Source organism: Pseudophryne corroboree, chromosome 7 (assembly GCF_028390025.1).
Source record: "Pseudophryne corroboree isolate aPseCor3 chromosome 7, aPseCor3.hap2, whole genome shotgun sequence".
NCBI lineage: Eukaryota > Metazoa > Chordata > Amphibia > Anura > Myobatrachidae > Pseudophryne > Pseudophryne corroboree.
In genome coordinates, this window is record NC_086450.1 from 441,673,589 (window position 1) to 441,678,547 (window position 4,959).

A 4,959-nucleotide genomic window follows, 5' to 3' on the forward strand; every position below is an offset into this window, starting at 1 on the left:
CCGGGAAACTCAATCCGAATTGCCCCAACACTGCCATGTTTAGCGTTTAGTAAATTGCCGAGATGCATTTTCAGCCACAAATGCAATCTCAAATGAAATCGGGAGCTTAGTAAATTTCCCTATCTGTTCTTCAGTACTTGGTTTTTTAAAGTCGATGAACTGCTGAGATACCAACCACTTCTTCAGTTCCACATTCTTCGCTGACCGTGGGAAATTAGATTCTAGGTTGTTGCTGGAATATAGATGAATTTCTTTCTTCCATCTGTATAATATTTCCCCCCAATCCCAATGCATAATTGAACCACCCCCATGCCTAATGCTTGTCAGGCTGTTGTTTTATTCTGTTGGAATCCAAGCGGATCTTTCATTGTGGTCAGATACATGTTTGTAACTCAGCTCACAACACAGTGCTCCAAAGCATTTCTGGCTCATCCAAGTCATATTGTGCTTGTCGACTCTCTCAGGTGCCCAGTAGACTCCCCAAATCGCCAGTGTTCTAGCAATCTACCTGATGCCCCGCAGGTATGGGGTATGGTGATCCATGCTCCAGACACAATGGTGAATTCACTGCAGTATGCTGAACGGGTGGTCTTCAGTTTGCCGGCGGCCGGGCTCCCAGCGGCCAGCATACCGGCGCCAGAATCCCGACCGCCGGCATACCGACAGCTTTTCTCCCTCTTGGGGGTCCATGACCCCCCTGGAGGGAGAATATATAGCGTGGTGTGGCACTGTGCCCGCAGCGTGGCGAGCGCAATGAGCCCGCAAGGGGCTCATTTGCGCTCGCCCAGCTGTCGGTATGCCGGCGGTCGGGATTCCGGCGCCGGTATGCTGGCCGCTGGGAGCCCTGCCGCCATCATACCATACTACACCCTGCTGAACTCATTGATGCGAATCGGACAAGCGCAAAGGGGATTGGCCCAATCTTTTCTACTCTATGTGACTTGGTTTACTTCGTTAAGGGTTTTATTCACCCAGCTTCAACTTTCCTCACTAGGGTGTTGTTTGGAATTACACTATGTGGATAATTATGTTTTTTTGGGTGAGACATTACCAGCAATTTGTTAAAGACTGATATTGTTTGTTTAGTGGATCCCGGAGGAGTATTGAGAGATATGCAGGAAACCAAGGTTTCATAGTGTAAGCATAAGCTGCACAAAGGAGTTTAGTCCCCCCCTTACAGTATTCCATCCTATTTATTGTGCTTATTGGATGTGGGTCCTATCCCGCACTATATCATCTTACCTCACTGGGTGCTAATGGCAGAGGCGGAACTACCATTGGTGCAGCAGGTGCATTGCACCAGGGCCCCTGAGAACTAAGGGCCCCCTTCTGCCCAGACCAGCAATGAGTTTTCCCCTGGCCCCCTGCAGACCATTTTGAGCATTGTCAGATGAATGCCTAAAGGACCTGAACCTTTCCTTAGGGAGGCAGGGCTGACCTTGTGTGTGCCAGACTGACAGAGAAGTCCTGCCACTTATCAGCACTGATAATCACAGCCACATACTGCCTCTAATTAACAGACAGCTGTAAAAAAAAAAAAAATCTTATTCACTGCTGTCTATGAAATAAAGGCAGCTCTCTAGCGGTGTAACTGGAACTGCCAGAGTCTGCCTGACTGAGTGCCAAACTGAGGAAGCACAAGGGGCAGGGGGCCCTGTCAGGGACAGAGCAGAGGCCACTGTGTTCCTGCCCCCACCAAGGTACATGCCTCTGTTCTCTGCACTCTGCAGGACATTGTGCTTGTACCCTGTCACCCACTCACTGCCTCTCCCTGTCACCCTCTGCCTCCCCCTGCCTTCCGCTGTCATCCTCTGCCTCCCCCTCCCTTACACTGTCACCCTCTGCCTCTCCCTGTCACCCACTACTTTGTGGCATGTTGTGAACTTGGGTTGGGGTGGAGGAGGCCCAAATTATATTTTTGCACCTGGGCCCACCACTCACTGCGTTTGGCCACCAATTTGTTGGCGTGGTCCGGGCAACGCAGGCATGCCCAGACCGTGGGGGGGGGCAGGCCACGGTGGCTTCGTGATGTCACACGCAGCCACTGCGATCCTCACAGCGACGAGCAGCTCCCAGCCAGCATGAAGGAGCTGCGCTGGCTGGGAGCTACTCTTCAGTACAAAAGCATTGCCGCCGTGTGATGCTTTTGTACTTGGGCAGGGGGGGAGTCGGGCCTGACATGCGGGGTGGACTAGCTCTGTGCTGGGTGTACCCCCACATGTCTGTGTGACTGATCGTAGATGTGCTAAATTTAGCACATCTACGATCAGGTCTGAATTAGGCCCTCTATCGCTTATCCCCTCGTGCAATCTATTCGTTGTATGATCTGATGGAGCCTGACCTGGAAACTCGGGTGCACACAAATCATGCAGTTAGTGAGCTAAGCAAACTGCTGTGTAATTTACATATTTAGCGTCAGGCACTTTCCAGCCTGCTTAGTCCCAAGCCCTCGGTATTGCCCAATTGCATATTTTAACCCAGGTCCTAAAGGCTTTCCGCAAATTAACGACCTAGTTAATCAATTTTTCAGGCAATGGTAACAAATAGAGGGAGACTAAATTGGCATTTTTTCTTAAAATGGACTTCCCCAATGTTCCGGGCACAATTGAGTGTAATCATGTGGCATTCACACCACCAAGGCAATCAGAAGAATGTTTTTGGAATTGAAAATGCTTCCATTACTGGAATGTACAAATGGTACTGATGGTGTGATGCCACCATGAAGATAACCAATCTTTTTGTGGGTTTCCCTGAGTTGGCCCATGATTCTTTCATCCTAGGTCAGTCATCACTGGCTCGGGATTTCATGACAGGAAAGTTCCAAGATGGCTGTTGGGTGAGTCATTTTTTTTTTTGTATTTTAATTTTTTTCTGTGGAACAATACAATTATCTTCTTATCCTATTTTGCACAGGTGATGCAGGTTACCCTTGCAAGTCCTGGCTTATAACCCCATTATCTGAACCCGAATTGCTGCTGAAAAAAGGTACCAAGAAGTGAACATTGCATTGAGGGGTGTAACTAAAAGGATGGGTGTACTTAAAACCCGGTTTTGGTGCATAGACCGCATTGGCGGTACGCTATTATATGCTCCGGACAAAGTTTACAACACTAACTCATGTGTTATATTACACAATATTTGTGATGCAAATCATTTACCAGAGGATATACATTCCAGGGTTTCAAGGATTGTATCGCTGTTGTGTTTCCGCACCGTAGGAAGTAAGAATAAATTAGTTACAGAGAATAAGTAAAGGACCAGCTATAAATGTTTAGACCGCTAGAATTGCACGCATTAATTTTGTTGGCGGTGCACCAAGGGTACAGTAGCGTACTACTGGTAAGTCAAATAGCATAGGAAAAAAGAAAGACCCTTTATTGGCGCACTCATTAAAGAAAAAAATAATCCAAATATATTAAGTACAGAATAAAACTTAGCTTTTATTTAGAATTAGGTCAATATAAAAGTCACATGTAATTAGTGAGTCTACCTATCCATATCAACTCATATGCTCATCTAATGCAAGGCAGAACACATCGTATGAGAATAAATTCTCCAAAATTAAAAAGGTTTTATGGCCAACTTGCCAAATATGCAGCAGGATTCAATAATTACTCTCTGAGAACTAGAACAAGAGCGCCCTCCAATTTCGTATATAATATCTTCAAACAATACTGGAAAATACTTTCTTGTTAATAGACACACGCTACGCCCCACAATGTCACTAGAGTCCCACAATGGAGAGTCCTCCTTTGTACGTTAGTGAACCTGCCATGTGTGAATAAATAATGTTGTAATAGAAGAAGATAAGAAAAAGCTAGTTTTAGTTGAATCTGCTGTCAACGTTAGACCGTGTTGCTAGTCCCATACACCTACTACACCGGATATTCTCTGGGGGTCCCCCACCAGATACTGGTCTGGCCCAACACTTTATCGCTTCCAAGATCAGATGAGATTGGGCAATTGAAGTGTGGTTTGATAGTAGATAACTATCTAGTACCAGAATCGTTGATGAGAGTTCAGAATTTTGGAGAAAAAGGAAAGTGTGAAGTACAAGAGGAATGCAGGTGGATCTGCTGTTGGCGTTAGACAGTGAGAACCTGTTTGGTCTCACGGAATCACCAATGAGAGTCCAGAAATTAAATTTAGAACATAAAAGACGAAAATTGTGAATATAGTACCAGACCAAATCAGAAAGGTCAATATGTCTGTCTCTTGTACAGAAGCAGCAGGTATATACTTTTTAGTACAGGGCAAGCCCTTGTCGTCTATTGACTCTGGATAATATATTCAGCTATTTATTAGCTAAGAATTTATGAAAAAAAGAGATGGAGGAATTGTGGTAGGAAGAGATTGTCCATATATTTTGGTTCCATATAGGGAAAATCCTATAGGGCATACCACATTTTGACTATTGTATGGCTACCTCCTATTTGTAGAAAAACACATATGTACAATATATACATGGTGGGTATGTCCACTCCATATATCTGATAGCTTTTTATGTGCACATTACTACTTGGCAGGGTAGTCACTGATTGTACACAGTAGTAGTTGACAGAGTAAATACTGGTAATAATTTGTGTGTTTAATTACTGAGTCAGAATAGTGTACCAGTAAGATGTTCCCGTGGGCTAGCTGTGTCAGTTTCCTTGCAGGGGAACCCCTCCAAATCCAAGCAGTTAATAGATATCCACAGTACAAGTTGTGTCAGTTTTGTTTTTAGGGGGAGACTCCACTGTCTACAGGGAATAACGACAGCAGAGAAATTTCTCCAGTAATGAATTGTTGCTATTATTCATTGTCACAAGAAACAAACAACAAACAAAAAACAAATAGATAAATCTTGGCAATCACTCCTCTTGGTGAAAAATATTCCTCAGGAGTGTTTCTCCTGAGTATCCGAATGTTAGTCACAGTCACTTAATAAGAGGAGAAATATCCAGAGGTATAAAAGAA

At 44.7% G+C, this 4,959-nt stretch overlaps 1 pseudogene; it reads right to left on the reverse strand.

Moving 5' to 3' along the window:
• Positions 1-3,869: 3,869 nt before the first annotated feature.
• LOC134946382 (5S ribosomal RNA) lies at positions 3,870-3,987 on the reverse strand (annotated as a pseudogene).
• Positions 3,988-4,959: the final 972 nt, after the last annotated feature.